At 41.7% G+C, this 14,940-nt stretch overlaps 6 non-coding genes across 6 annotated transcripts; all 6 read left to right on the forward strand.

Annotated features, from left to right (window-relative positions):
- Window positions 1-2,679: 2,679 nt before the first annotated feature.
- Window positions 2,680-2,762, forward strand: trnal-cag. The gene has a single exon. It is a non-coding gene; the product is annotated as a tRNA-Leu (tRNA).
- Window positions 2,763-3,068: 306 nt separating this feature from the next.
- trnas-aga lies at window positions 3,069-3,150 on the forward strand. The gene has a single exon. It is a non-coding gene; the product is annotated as a tRNA-Ser (tRNA).
- A 1,357-nt stretch (window positions 3,151-4,507) lies between these two features.
- On the forward strand, window positions 4,508-4,590 carry trnal-cag. The gene has a single exon. It is a non-coding gene; the product is annotated as a tRNA-Leu (tRNA).
- Window positions 4,591-9,764: 5,174 nt separating this feature from the next.
- trnas-aga lies at window positions 9,765-9,846 on the forward strand. The gene has a single exon. It is a non-coding gene; the product is annotated as a tRNA-Ser (tRNA).
- A 1,746-nt stretch (window positions 9,847-11,592) lies between these two features.
- Window positions 11,593-11,674, forward strand: trnas-aga. The gene has a single exon. It is a non-coding gene; the product is annotated as a tRNA-Ser (tRNA).
- Window positions 11,675-14,857: 3,183 nt separating this feature from the next.
- On the forward strand, window positions 14,858-14,940 carry trnal-cag. Its single transcript has one exon. It is a non-coding gene; the product is annotated as a tRNA-Leu (tRNA).

Raw genomic sequence — 14,940 nt, forward strand, 5'->3', positions numbered from 1 at the left:
TAAAAGCCTTCAAATAAAATAATTTACCTTTGAAGAACTTCTGATGTTTTCAATGAGGATACTCTCAGTTGGATAGCAGATGCTCAGTTTTTCCAAAAAGATTCTTTGTGTATTAGAAATAGCTCCGTTTTATACATCACATTTGGCTACCAAAAAAAAACCGAAAATTCAGTCCTCAAAACGCAAACTTTTTTCCAAATTAACTCCATAATATCGACTGAAAACATGGCAAACGTTGTTTAGAATCAATCATCAAGGTGTTTTTCACATATCTCTTCATTGATACATCGTTCTTGGACACATGCTTTCTCCCCTGAATCAAATGGTAAAGTACAAGCAGCTGGCAATTGCGCACCGAATTCCACGCAGGACACCAGGCGGACACTTGGAAAATGTAGTCTCTTATGGTCAATCTTCCAATGATATGCCTACAAATACGTCACAATGCTGCTAAGACCTTGGGCGAACGACAGAAAGTGTAGGCTCATTCCTTGCGCAATCACAGCCATATAAGGAGACAATGGAAAACAGAGCTTCAGAAATTCTGCTAATTCCTGGTTGATGCATCATCTTGGTTTCGCCTGTAGAATGAGTTCTGGGGCACTTACAGACAAAATCTTTGCAGATTCTGAAACTTCAGAGTGTTTTCTTTCCAAAACTGTCAAGAATATGCATAGTTGAGCATCTTTTCGTGACAAAATATCGCGCTTAAAACGGGAACGTTTTTTATCCAAAAATGAAATAGCGCCCCTAGAGATCTAACAGGCTAATAACATCAGCTGAAATGCACCCAAAACGTCCTCTGGTCCGGAAAAGTTGCACATCAAAACTTCAAAATTACATATTATATGTCGACTAAACAGGTCAAACTAAGTGCAGAAGCAAGCTTTATGATGTTTTAGACACACAAAACAAACTTCAATCGGCCATCGTCTGCCCCTCTCTTGAGTGCTGGAACAAAGGAATGGCTGGGACCAATTCGCGCCCCTACGCACAGCCTATTTTCTCGTGGAACGCACTAATTTCACTCCCATAGGGTCAATTCTCGCGGGATTTGAACGATTCAAAGCTCTACTCAAAGAGGACATCTAGCGGAAGAGATAGAAAGTCTCCCCAGAATCATAACTGGTTGGGAAGGGTGGGGGCCATGACGTCAAAGTTGCTCCAACTTTCATGGCCACAAAAACTAGTTTGGAAGAATGCCTGCCCTGTGAGTTCTGCTATACTTACAGACATAATTCCAACGGTTTTAGAATCTTTAGAGTGTTTTCTATCCAATAATAATTTTTATTTGCATATATTAGCAATTGTTGACAGATTTTTTTTTCAGTTTACTAGGGGTACCCAATCTCTCCAAAGGGGGCATATGTCTGCCATATCCTAAACAGGTTTTAAATCAATGACTGGACTTTTTCATTTGTAAAAACAAATGACTATTGAAAGTGCAAGTCAGTATCGTGCATAGTTGTTCTGGTCTCTGTGGTGATTTTAGAGCGTTGTTCATATTTCTACTTTTAACGCATACACTTTAACCCGATATCCAGTTACTGTGCTGTAGTCAGGATGGCCGAGCGGTCTAAGGCGCTGCGTTCAGGTCACAGTCTCCCATGGAGGCGTGGGTTCAAATCCCACTTCTGACAGTTTTTTAGTTCACACAGTGAAATAACAATTCATAATAAACACTCTCAAATGCAGACCCTATAAGAGGCATTTTTAAATTCATGTCAAATTGGCCATATTCTGAAGACACTCTTATAGTCTGCAGGGTAATCGAACTGGCCACATCTAAAGTCAAGCCACAGGTCACAGGTGAGAAACCTTGTTAAACCCTAAAAGAAAAAGAAAAACTCGATTGCATTGAAAATAACCATTAAGTCATTCAGGTCGCAGACTCCCCTATAGGCATGGTTTGAAACCCCCTCCTGACAACTTTTTAGCGCCTGCATGTCATGCACCTTTGTAAAATCCAGTTGAAAAATAAATGACTTAAGGTAACGTAAATGACACCTAGTTAATATGAGTAGTGAATAACTAACATATTTTTAATATTCTGCAAAAACAGCTAGTTGATGAGAGGCTGAAAGAGAATTGCAAGAATCGAGCAAATTTCACAGGCGGGCCCCAAACAGGCAAATAACAAAAATAATCTCGGAACGCAGAACTCGTCGGTCGTTGTCAGTGGATTGTATTGGCGGGAAGAACAAAAATATCGTCTGCAGGGTAATCGAAGTCGCCGCATCTAATGTCAAGTCACAGGTGAGCTGCCTTGTTAAACCCTAAAAATAAATAATAACACGATTGCGTTGAAATGACCCATTAAGCCATTTGTAAGGATTTCCCTCATGTGGACCTGTTGTCACTCTTACCCTGATGGTTGCTGATATTTCCAGACACTTTTTCAGTCTTATCTGAGGAATTTTATCATTTATATCAGAATGGCCATATTCTGATGCCAGTTTAGCGCTCATTCAATGGCGATTTACTACTCTTTCCCATTGAAGGCCATATTGAGGTTAAATCAATGACTGGACTTTTTAATTTATAAAAACAAATGACTATTGAAAGTGCAAGTCAGTATCGTGCATAGTTGTTCTGGTCTCTGTGGTGATTTTAGAGCGTTGTTCATATTTCTACTTTTACCGCATACACTTTAACCCGATACCCAGTTACTGTGCTGTAGTCAGGATGGCCGAGCGGTCTAAGGCGCTGCGTTCAGGTCGCAGTCTCCCATGGAGGCGTGGGTTCAAATCCCACTTCTGACAGTTTTTTAGTGCCTCTCAGGAGTCATGCTGCTCAGCAGTAATAATAAGAATGATGAAATAACAACTTCACACAGTGAAATAACAATTCATAATAAACACTCTCAAATGCAGACCTTCTGGAGCTGAGCAAAGATCAAGGTTAAATAAGAAAACAGCTGGACTTAATAACAAATGAATGAGGGGAACATTTTGTGTTATTGCATTATAATGAGTTACTGCATTATCTTTCAGTTGTTAAATTTCACTTTCTGTAGGCTATGCCTGTTGGCCCATTCACTCCTAACAAGCTTGTTTTCTTTTGTCAACGTTGTCGTGGCCGAGTGGTTAAGGCGATGGACTAGAAATCCATTAGGATTTTCCTGCGCAGGTTCAAATCCTGCCGACAACGAAAATGCATTTTTTTGACCCCTCCGGAGGTTGAAGTTTAGTCGTGTTTCTTATACCAATCGCATCCTCTCAGATCTCCGCAAGTACATAGGGATTAGTTGTCCATTTGGGATAGGACTGCAGGCCATCTGTCCCACTTCACACCTTTACACACCTGGTTATCCAGCCTTCTAGCTCTATAGGCCACAGTAGCATAGGTTACAGGTTTGTAGTCAAGCCACAGATTTCAGGTGAGATCCCATGATACACTCAACAATACAACAACACGATTCTCATGAATAACCATTAAGCCATTTGCTAAGATTTCCCCCATTTTGACATGTGGAAACCTGTTGTCACTCTTACCCTGACGGGAAGCTCCAGACACTTTTTTGGTCCTATCTGAGGCGTTTTTAAATTCATGTCAAATTGGCCATATTCTGAAGACACTCTTATAGTCTGCAGGGTAATCGAACTGGCCACATCTAAAGTCAAGCCACAGGTAACAGGTGAGAAACCTTGTTAAACCCTAAAAGAAAAAGAAAAAACTCAATTGCATTGAAAATAACCATTAAGTCATTCAGGTCGCAGACTCCCCTATAGGCATGGTTTGAAACCCCCTCCTGACAACTTTTTAGCGCCTGCATGTCATGCACCTTTGTAAAATCCAGTTGAAAAATAAATGACTTAAGGTAACGTAAATGACACCTAGTTAATATGAGTAGTGAATAACTATCGTATTTGTAATATTCTGCAAAAACAGCTAGTTGATGAGAGGCTGAAAGAGAATTGCAAGAATCGCGCAATTTCACAGGCGGGCCCCAAACAGGCAAATAACAAAAATAATCTAGGAACGCAGAACTCGTCGGTCGTTGTCAGTGGATTGTATTGGCGGGAAGAACAAAAATATCGTCTGCAGGGTAATCAAAGTCGCCGCATCTAATGTCAAATCACAGGTGAGCTGCCTTGTTAAACCCTGAAAATAAATAATAACACGATTGCGTTGAAATGACTCATTAAGCCATTTGTAAGGATTTCCCCCATGTGGACCTGTTGTCACTCTTACCCTGATGGTTGCTGATATTTCCAGACACTTTTTCAGTCTTATCTGAGGAATTTTATCATTTATATCAGAATGGCCATATTCTGATGCCAGTTTAGCGCTCATTCAATGACGATTTACTACTCTTTCCCATTGAAGGCCATATTGAGGTTAAATCAATGACTGGACTTTTTAATTTATAAAAACAAATGACTATTGAAAGTGCAAGTCAGTATCGTGCATAGTTGTTCTGGTCTCTGTGGTGATTTTAGAGCGTTGTTCATATTTCTACTTTTACCGCATACACTTTAACCCGATACCCAGTTACTGTGCTGTAGTCAGGATGGCCGAGCGGTCTAAGGCGCTGCGTTCAGGTCGCAGTCTCCCATGGAGGCGTGGGTTCAAATCCCACTTCTGACAGTTTTTTAGTGCCGCATGCTGCTCAGCAGTAAGAATGAGAATGAGAATAAGAATAATAAGAATGATGAAATAACAACTTCACACAGTGAAATAACAATTCATAATAAACACTCTCAAATGCAGACCTTCTGGAGCTGAGCAAAGATCAAGGTTAAATAAGAAAACAGCTGGACTTAATAACAAATGAATGAGGGGAACATTTTGTGTTATTGCATTATAATGAGTTACTGCATTATCTTTCAGTTGTTAAATTTCACTTTCTGTAGGCTATGCCTGTTGGCCCATTCACTCCTAACAAGCTTGTTTTCTTCTGTCAACGTTGTCGTGGCCGAGTGGTTAAGGCGATGGACTAGAAATCCATTAGGATCTTCCTGCGCAGGCTCAAATCCTGCCGACAACGAAAATGCATTTTTTTGACCCCTCCGGAGGTTGAAGTTTAGTCGTGTTTCTTATACCAATCGCATCCTCTCAGATCTCCGCAAGTACATAGGGATTAGTTGTCCATTTGGGATAGGACTGCAGGCCATCTGTCCCACTTCACACATTTACACACCTGGTTATCCAGCCTTCTAGCTCTATAGGCCACAGTAGCCTATAAGCTAACTAAAAAGCAGCATTCCCCAAGAGAGGATGACTTTCACTTTAGCAGTGATAAATTCATGAACTTCTTTGAGGAAAAGATTATGATTATTAGAAAGCAAATTACGGACTCTTCCTTAAATCTGCGTATTCCTTCAAAGCTCAGTTGTCCTGAGTCTGCACAACTCTGCCAGGACCTAGGATCAAGAGAGACACTCAAGTGTTTTAGTACTATATCTCTTGACACAATGATGAAAATAATCATGGCCTCTAAACCTTCAAGCTGCATACTGGACCCTATTCCAACTAAACTACTGAAAGAGCTGCTTCCTGTGCTTGGCCCTCCTATGTTGAACATAATAAACGGCTCTCTATCCACCGGATGTGTACCAAACTCACTAAAAGTGGCAGTAATAAAGCCTCTCTTGAAAAAGCCAAACCTTGACCCAGAAAATATAAAAAACTATCGGCCTATATCGAATCTTCCATTCCTCTCAAAAATTTTAGAAAAGGCTGTTGCGCAACAACTCACTGCCTTCCTGAAGACAAACAATGTATACGAAATGCTTCAGTCTGGTTTTAGACCCCATCATAGCACTGAGACGGCACTTGTGAAGGTGGTAAATTACATTTTAATGGCATCGGACCGAGGCTCTGCATCTGTCCTCGTGCTCCTAGACCTTAGTGCTGCTTTTGATACCATCGATCACCACATTCTTTTGGAGAGATTGGAAACCCAAATTGGTCTACACGGACAAGTTCTGGCCTGGTTTAGATCTTATCTGTCGGAAAGATATCAGTTTGTCTCTGTGAATGGTCTGTCCTCTGACAAATCAACTGTAAATTTCGGTGTTCCTCAAGGTTCCGTTTTAGGACCACTATTGTTTTCACTATATATTTTACCTCTTGGGGATGTTATTCGAAAACATAATGTTAACTTTCACTGCTATGCGGATGACACACAGCTGTACATTTCAATTAAACATGGTGAAGCCCCAAAATTGCCCTTGCTAGAAGAATGTGTTTCAGACATAAGGAAGTGGATGGCTGCAAACTTTCTACTTTTAAACTCGGACAAAACAGAGATGCTTGTTCTAGGTCCCAAGAAACAAAGAGATCTTCTGTTGAATCTGACAATTAATCTTAATGGTTGTACAGTCGTCTCAAATAAAACTGTGAAGGACCTCGGCGTTACTCTGGACCCTGATCTCTCTTTTGAAGAACATATCAAGACCATTTCAAGGACAGCTTTTTTCCATCTACGTAACATTGCAAAAATCAGGAACTTTCTGTCCAAAAATGATGCAGAAAAATTAATCCATGCTTTTGTCACTTCCAGGTTAGACTACTGCAATGCTCTACTTTCCGGCTACCCGGATAAAGCACTAAATAAACTTCAGTTAGTGCTAAATACGGCTGCTAGAATCCTGACTAGAACCAAAAAATTTGATCATATTACTCCAGTGCTAGCCTCTCTACACTGGCTTCCTGTCAAAGCAAGGGCTGATTTCAAGGTTTTACTGCTAACCTACAAAGCATTACATGGGCTTGCTCCTATCTATCTCTCTGATTTGGTCCTGCCGTACATACCTACACGTACGCTACGGTCACAAGACGCAGGCCTCCTAATTGTCCCTAGAATTTTTAAGCAAACAGCTGGAGGCAGGGCTTTCTCCTATAGAGCTCCATTTTTATGGAACGGTCTGCCTACCCATGTCAGAGACGCAAACTCGGTCTCAACCTTTAAGTCTCTACTGAAGACTCATCTCTTCAGTGGGTCATATGATTGAGTGTAGTCTGGCCCAGGAGTGGGAGGGTGAACGGAAAGGCTCTGGAGCAACGAACCACCCTTGCTGTCTCTGCCTGGCCGGTTCCCCTCTTTCCACTGGGATTCTCTGCCTCTAACCCTATTACAGGGGCTGAGTCACTGGCTTTACTGGGGCTCTCTCATGCCGTCCCTGGAGGGGGTGCGTCACCTGAGTGGGTTGAGTCACTGATGTGGTCATCCTGTCTGTGGGTTGCCCCCCCCCCCCCCCCCCCTTAAGTTGTGCCGTGGCGGAGGTCTTTGTGGGCTATACTCAGCCTTGTCTCAGGATGGTATGTTGGTGGTTGAAGATATCCCTCTAGTGGTGTGGGGGCTGTGCTTTGGCAAAGTGGGTGGGGTTATATCCTTCCTGTTTGGCCCTGTCCGGGGGTGTCCTCGGAGTGGGCCACAGTGTCTCCTGACCCCTCCTGTCTCAGCCTCCAGTATTTATGCTGCAGTAGTTTATGTGTCGGGGGGCTAGGGTCAGTTTGTTATATCTGGAGTACTTCTCCTGTCCTATTCGGTGTCCTGTGTGAATCTAAGTGTGCGTTCTCTAATTCTCTCCTTCTCTCTTTCTCTCTCTCGGAGGACCTGAGCCCTAGGACCATGCCCCAGGACTACCTGACATGATGACTCCTTGCTGTCCCCAGTCCACCTGACTGTGCTGCTGCTCCAGTTTCAACTATTCTGCCTTATTATTATTCGACCATGCTGGTCATTTATGAACATTTGAACATCTTGACCATGTTTTGTTATAATCTCCACCCGGCACAGCCAGAAGAGGACTGGCCATCCCACATATGCTCTCTCTAATTCTCTCTTTCTTTCTCTCTCTCGGAGGACCTGAGCCCTAGGACCATGCCCCAGGAATACCTGACATGATGACTCCTTGCTGTCCCCAGTCCACCTGACTGTGCTGCTGCTCCAGTTTCAACTATTCTGCCTTATTATTATTCGACCATGCTGGTCATTTATGAACATTTGAACATCTTGACCATGTTTTGTTATAATCTCCACCCGGCACAGCCAGAAGAGGACTGGCCACCCCACATAGCCTGGTTCCTCTCTAGGTTTCTTCCTAGGTTTTGGCCTTTCTAGGGAGTTTTTCCTAGCCACCGTGCTTCTTCACCTGCATTGCTTGCTGTTTGGGGTTTTAGGCTGGGTTTCTGTACAGCACTTTGAGATATCAGCTGATGTACGAAGGGCTATATAAAATACATTTGATTGATTGAGTAGCATAGGTTACAGGTTTGTAGTCAAGCCACAGATTTCAGGTGAGATCCCATGATACACTCAACAATACAACAACACGATTCTCATGAATAACCATGAAGCCATTTGCTAAGATTTCCCCCATTTTGACATGTGGAAACCTGTTGTCACTCTTACCCTGACGGGAAGCTCCAGACACTTTTTTGGTCCTATCTGAGGCATTTTTAAATTCATGTCAAATTGGCCATATTCTGAAGACACTCTTATAGTCTGCAGGGTAATCGAACTGGACACATCTAAAGTCAAGCCACAGGTAACAGGTGAGAAACCTTGTTAAACCCTAAAAGAAAAAGAAAAAACTTGATTGCATTGAAAATAACCATTAAGTCATTCAGGTCGCAGACTCCCCTATAGGCATGGTTTGAAACCCCCTCCTGACAACTTTTTAGCGCCTGCATGTCATGCACCTTTGTAAAATCCAGTTGAAAAATAAATGACTTAAGGTAACGTAAATGACACCTAGTTAATATGAGTAGTGAATAACTATCGTATTTTTAATATTCTGCAAAAACAGCTAGTTGATGAGAGGCTGAAAGAGAATTGCAAGAATCGCGCAATTTCACAGGCGGGCCCCAAACAGGCAAATAACAAAAATAATCTCGGAACGCAGAACTCGTCGGTCGTTGTCAGTGGATTGTATTGGCGGGAAGAACAAAAATATCGTCTGCAGGGTAATCGAAGTCGCCGCATCTAATGTCAAGTCACAGGTGAGCTGCCTTGTTAAACCCTAAAAATAAATATTAACACGATTGCGTTGAAATGACCCATTAAGCCATTTGTAAGGATTTCCCCCATGTGGACCTGTTGTCACTCTTACCCTGATGGTTGCTGATATTTCCAGACACTTTTTCAGTCTTATCTGAGGAATTTTATCATTTATATCAGAATGGCCATATTCTGATGCCAGTTTAGCGCTCATTCAATGGCGATTTACTACTCTTTCCCATTGAAGGCCATATTGAGGTTAAATCAATGACTGGACTTTTTAATTTATAAAAACAAATGACTATTGAAAGTGCAAGTCAGTATCGTGCATAGTTGTTCTGGTCTCTGTGGTGATTTTAGAGCGTTGTTCATATTTCTACTTTTACCGCATACACTTTAACCCGATACCCAGTTACTGTGCTGTAGTCAGGATGGCCGAGCGGTCTAAGGCGCTGCGTTCAGGTCGCAGTCTCCCATGGAGGCGTAGGTTCAAATCCCACTTCTGACAGTTTTTTAGTGCCTCTCAGGAGTCATGCTGCTCAGCAGTAATAATAAGAATGATGAAATAACAACTTCACACAGTGAAATAACAATTCATAATAAACACTCTCAAATGCAGACCTTCTGGAGCTGAGCAAAGATCAAGGTTAAATAAGAAAACAGCTGGACTTAATAACAAATGAATGAGGGGAACATTTTGTGTTATTGCATTATAATGAGTTACTGCATTATCTTTCAGTTGTTAAATTTCACTTTCTGTAGGCTATGCCTGTTGGCCCATTCACTCCTAACAAGCTTGTTTTCTTCTGTCAATGTTGTCGTGGCCGAGTGGTTAAGGCGATGGACTAGAAATCCATTAGGATCTTCCTGCGCAGGTTCAAATCCTGCCGACAACGAAAATGCATTTTTTTGACCCCTCCGGAGGTTGAAGTTTAGTCGTGTTTCTTATACCAATCGCATCCTCTCAGATCTCCGCAAGTACATAGGGATTAGTTGTCCATTTGGGATAGGACTGCAGGCCATCTGTCCCACTTCACACCTTTACACACCTGGTTATCCAGCCTTCTAGCTCTATAGGCCACAGTAGCATAGGTTACAGGTTTGTAGTCAAGCCACAGATTTCAGGTGAGATCCCATGATACACTCAACAATACAACAACACGATTCTCATGAATAACCATGAAGCCATTTGCTAAGATTTCCCCCATTTTGACATGTGGAAACCTGTTGTCACTCTTACCCTGACGGGAAGCTCCAGACACTTTTTTGGTCCTATCTGAGGCATTTTTAAATTCATGTCAAATTGGCCATATTCTGAAGACACTCTTATAGTCTGCAGGGTAATCGAACTGGCCACATCTAAAGTCAAGCCACAGGTAACAGGTGAGAAACCTTGTTAAACCCTAAAAGAAAAAGAAAAAACTTGATTGCATTGAAAATAACCATTAAGTCATTCAGGTCGCAGACTCCCCTATAGGCATGGTTTGAAACCCCCTCCTGACAATTTTTTAGTGCCTGCATGTCATGCACCTTTGTAAAATCCAGTTGAAAAATAAATGACTTAAGGTAACGTAAATGACACCTAGTTAATATGAGTAGTGAATAACTATCGTATTTTTAATATTCTGCAAAAACAGCTAGTTGATGAGAGGCTGAAAGAGAATTGCAAGAATCGCGCAATTTCACAGGCGGGCCCCAAACAGGCAAATAACAAAAATAATCTCGGAACGCAGAACTCGTCGGTCGTTGTCAGTGGATTGTATTGGCGGGAAGAACAAAAATATCGTCTGCAGGGTAATCGAAGTCGCCGCATCTAATGTCAAGTCACAGGTGAGCTGCCTTGTTAAACCCTAAAAATAAATAATAACACGATTGCGTTGAAATGACCCATTAAGCCATTTGTAAGGATTTCCCCCATGTGGACCTGTTGTCACTCTTACCCTGATGGTTGCTGATATTTCCAGACACTTTTTCAGTCTTATCTAAGGAATTTTATCATTTATATCAGAATGGCCATATTCTGATGCCAGTTTAGCGCTCATTCAAGGACGATTTACTACTCTTTCCCATTGAAGGCCATATTGAGGTTAAATCAATGACTGGACTTTTTAATTTATAAAAACAAATGACTATTGAAAGTGCAAGTCAGTATCGTGCATAGTTGTTCTGGTCTCTGTGGTGATTTTAGAGCGTTGTTCATATTTCTACTTTTACCGCATACACTTTAACCCGATACCCAGTTACTGTGCTGTAGTCAGGATGGCCGAGCGGTCTAAGGTGCTGCGTTCAGGACGCAGTCTCCCATGGAGGCGTGGGTTCAAATCCCACTTCTGACAGTTTTTTAGTGCCTCTCAGGAGTCATGCTGCTCAGCAGTAATAATAAGAATGATGAAATAACAACTTCACACAGTGAAATAACAATTCATAATAAACACTCTCAAATGCAGACCTTCTGGAGCTGAGCAAAGATCAAGGTTAAATAAGAAAACAGCTGGACTTAATAACAAATGAATGAGGGGAACATTTTGTGTTATTGCATTATAATGAGTTACTGCATTATCTTTCAGTTGTTAAATTTCACTTTCTGTAGGCTATGCCTGTTGGCCCATTCACTCCTAACAAGCTTGTTTTCTTCTGTCAATGTTGTCGTGGCCGAGTGGTTAAGGCGATGGACTAGAAATCCATTAGGATCTTCCTGTGCAGGTTCAAATCCTGCCGACAACGAAAATGCATTTTTTTGACCCCTCCGGAGGTTGAAGTTTAGTCGTGTTTCTTATACCAATCGCATCCTCTCAGATCTCCGCAAGTACATAGGGATTAGTTGTCCATTTGGGATAGGACTGCAGGCCATCTGTCCCACTTCACACCTTTACACACCTGGTTATCCAGCCTTCTAGCTCTATAGGCCACAGTAGCATAGGTTACAGGTTTGTAGTCAAGCCACAGATTTCAGGTGAGATCCCATGATACACTCAACAATACAACAACACGATTCTCATGAATAACCATGAAGCCATTTGCTAAGATTTCCCCCATTTTGACATGTGGAAACCTGTTGTCACTCTTACCCTGACGGGAAGCTCCAGACACTTTTTTGGTCCTATCTGAGGCATTTTTAAATTCATGTCAAATTGGCCATATTCTGAAGACACTCTTATAGTCTGCAGGGTAATCGAACTGGCCACATCTAAAGTCAAGCCACAGGTAACAGGTGAGAAACCTTGTTAAACCCTAAAAGAAAAAGAAAAAACTTGATTGCATTGAAAATAACCATTAAGTCATTCAGGTCGCAGACTCCCCTATAGGCATGGTTTGAAACCCCCTCCTGACAATTTTTTAGTGCCTGCATGTCATGCACCTTTGTAAAATCCAGTTGAAAAATAAATGACTTAAGGTAACGTAAATGACACCTAGTTAATATGAGTAGTGAATAACTATCGTATTTTTAATATTCTGCAAAAACAGCTAGTTGATGAGAGGCTGAAAGAGAATTGCAAGAATCGCGCAATTTCACAGGCGGGCCCCAAACAGGCAAATAACAAAAATAATCTCGGAACGCAGAACTCGTCGGTCGTTGTCAGTGGATTGTATTGGCGGGAAGAACAAAAATATCGTCTGCAGGGTAATCGAAGTCGCCGCATCTAATGTCAAGTCACAGGTGAGCTGCCTTGTTAAACCCTAAAAATAAATAATAACACGATTGCGTTGAAATGACCCATTAAGCCATTTGTAAGGATTTCCCCCATGTGGACCTGTTGTCACTCTTACCCTGATGGTTGCTGATATTTCCAGACACTTTTTCAGTCTTATCTAAGGAATTTTATCATTTATATCAGAATGGCCATATTCTGATGCCAGTTTAGCGCTCATTCAAGGACGATTTACTACTCTTTCCCATTGAAGGCCATATTGAGGTTAAATCAATGACTGGACTTTTTAATTTATAAAAACAAATGACTATTGAAAGTGCAAGTCAGTATCGTGCATAGTTGTTCTGGTCTCTGTGGTGATTTTAGAGCGTTGTTCATATTTCTACTTTTACCGCATACACTTTAACCCGATACCCAGTTACTGTGCTGTAGTCAGGATGGCCGAGCGGTCTAAGGTGCTGCGTTCAGGACGCAGTCTCCCATGGAGGCGTGGGTTCAAATCCCACTTCTGACAGTTTTTTAGTGCCTCTCAGGAGTCATGCTGCTCAGCAGTAATAATAAGAATGATGAAATAACAACTTCACACAGTGAAATAACAATTCATAATAAACACTCTCAAATGCAGACCTTCTGGAGCTGAGCAAAGATCAAGGTTAAATAAGAAAACAGCTGGACTTAATAACAAATGAATGAGGGGAACATTTTGTGTTATTGCATTATAATGAGTTACTGCATTATCTTTCAGTTGTTAAATTTCACTTTATGTAGGCTATGGCTGTTGGCCCATTCACTCCTAACAAGCCTGTTTTCTTCTGTCGACGTTGTCGTGGCCGAGTGGTTAAGGCGATGGACTAGAAATCCATTAGGATCTTCCTGCGCAGGTTCAAATCCTGCCGACAATGAAAATGCATTTTTTTGACCCCTCCGGAGGTTGAAGTTTAGTCGTGTTTCTTATACCAATCGCATCCTCTCAGATCTCCGCAAGTACATAGGGATTAGTTGTCCATTTGGGATAGGACTGCAGGCCATCTATCCCACTTCACACCTTTACACACCTGGTTATCCAGCCTTCTAGCTCTATAGGCCACAGTAGCATAGGTTACAGGTTTGTAGTCAAGCCACAGATTTCAGGTGAGATCCCATGATACACTCAACAATACAACAACACGATTCTCATGAATAACCATGAAGCCATTTGCTAAGATTTCCCCCATTTTGACATGTGGAAACCTGTTGTCACTCTTACCCTGACGGGAAGCTCCAGACACTTTTTTGGTCCTATCTGAGGCATTTTTAAATTCATGTCAAATTGGCCATATTCTGAAGACACTCTTAGGCTGCAGGGTAATCGAACTGGCCACATCTAAAGTCAAGCCACAGGTAACAGGTGAGAAACCTTGTTAAACCCTAAAAGAAAAAGAAAAAACTTGATTGCATTGAAAATAACCATTAAGTCATTCAGGTCGCAGACTCCCCTATAGGCATGGTTTGAAACCCCCTCCTGACAATTTTTTAGCGCCTGCATGTCATGCACCTTTGTAAAATCCAGTTGAAAAATAAATGACTTAAGGTAACGTAAATGACACCTAGTTAATATGAGTAGTGAATAACTATCGTATTTTTAATATTCTGCAAAAACAGCTAGTTGATGAGAGGCTGAAAGAGAATTGCAAGAATCGCGCAATTTCACAGGCGGGCCCCAAACAGGCAAATAAAAAAAATAATCTCGGAACGCAGAACTCGTCGGTCGTTGTCAGTGGATTGTATTGGCGGGAAGAACAAAAATATCGTCTGCAGGGTAATCGAAGTCGCCGCATCTAATGTCAAGTCACAGGTGAGCTGCCTTGTTAAACCCTAAAAATAAATAATAACACGATTGTGTTGAAATGACCCATTAAGCCATTTGTAAGGATTTCCCCCATGTGGACCTGTTGTCACTCTTACCCTGATGGTTGCTGATATTTCCAGACACTTTTTCAGTCTTATCTGAGGAATTTTATCATTTATATCAGAATGGCCATATTCTGATGCCAGTTTAGCGCTCATTCAATGACGATTTACTACTCTTTCCCATTGAAGGCCATATTGAGGTTAAATCAATGACTGGACTTTTTAATTTATAAAAACAAATGACTATTGAAAGTGCAAGTCAGTATCGTGCATAGTTGTTCTGGTCTCTGTGGTGATTTTAGAGCGTTGTTCATATTTCTACTTTTACCGCATACACTTTAACCCGATACCCAGTTACTGTGCTGTAGTCAGGATGGCCGAGCGGTCTAAGGCGCTGCGTTCAGGTCGCAGTCTCCCATGGAGGCGTGGGTTCAAATCCCACTTCTGACA

Source organism: Oncorhynchus mykiss, unplaced genomic scaffold (genome assembly GCF_013265735.2).
Source record: "Oncorhynchus mykiss isolate Arlee unplaced genomic scaffold, USDA_OmykA_1.1 un_scaffold_284, whole genome shotgun sequence".
Classification (NCBI taxonomy): domain Eukaryota; kingdom Metazoa; phylum Chordata; class Actinopteri; order Salmoniformes; family Salmonidae; genus Oncorhynchus; species Oncorhynchus mykiss.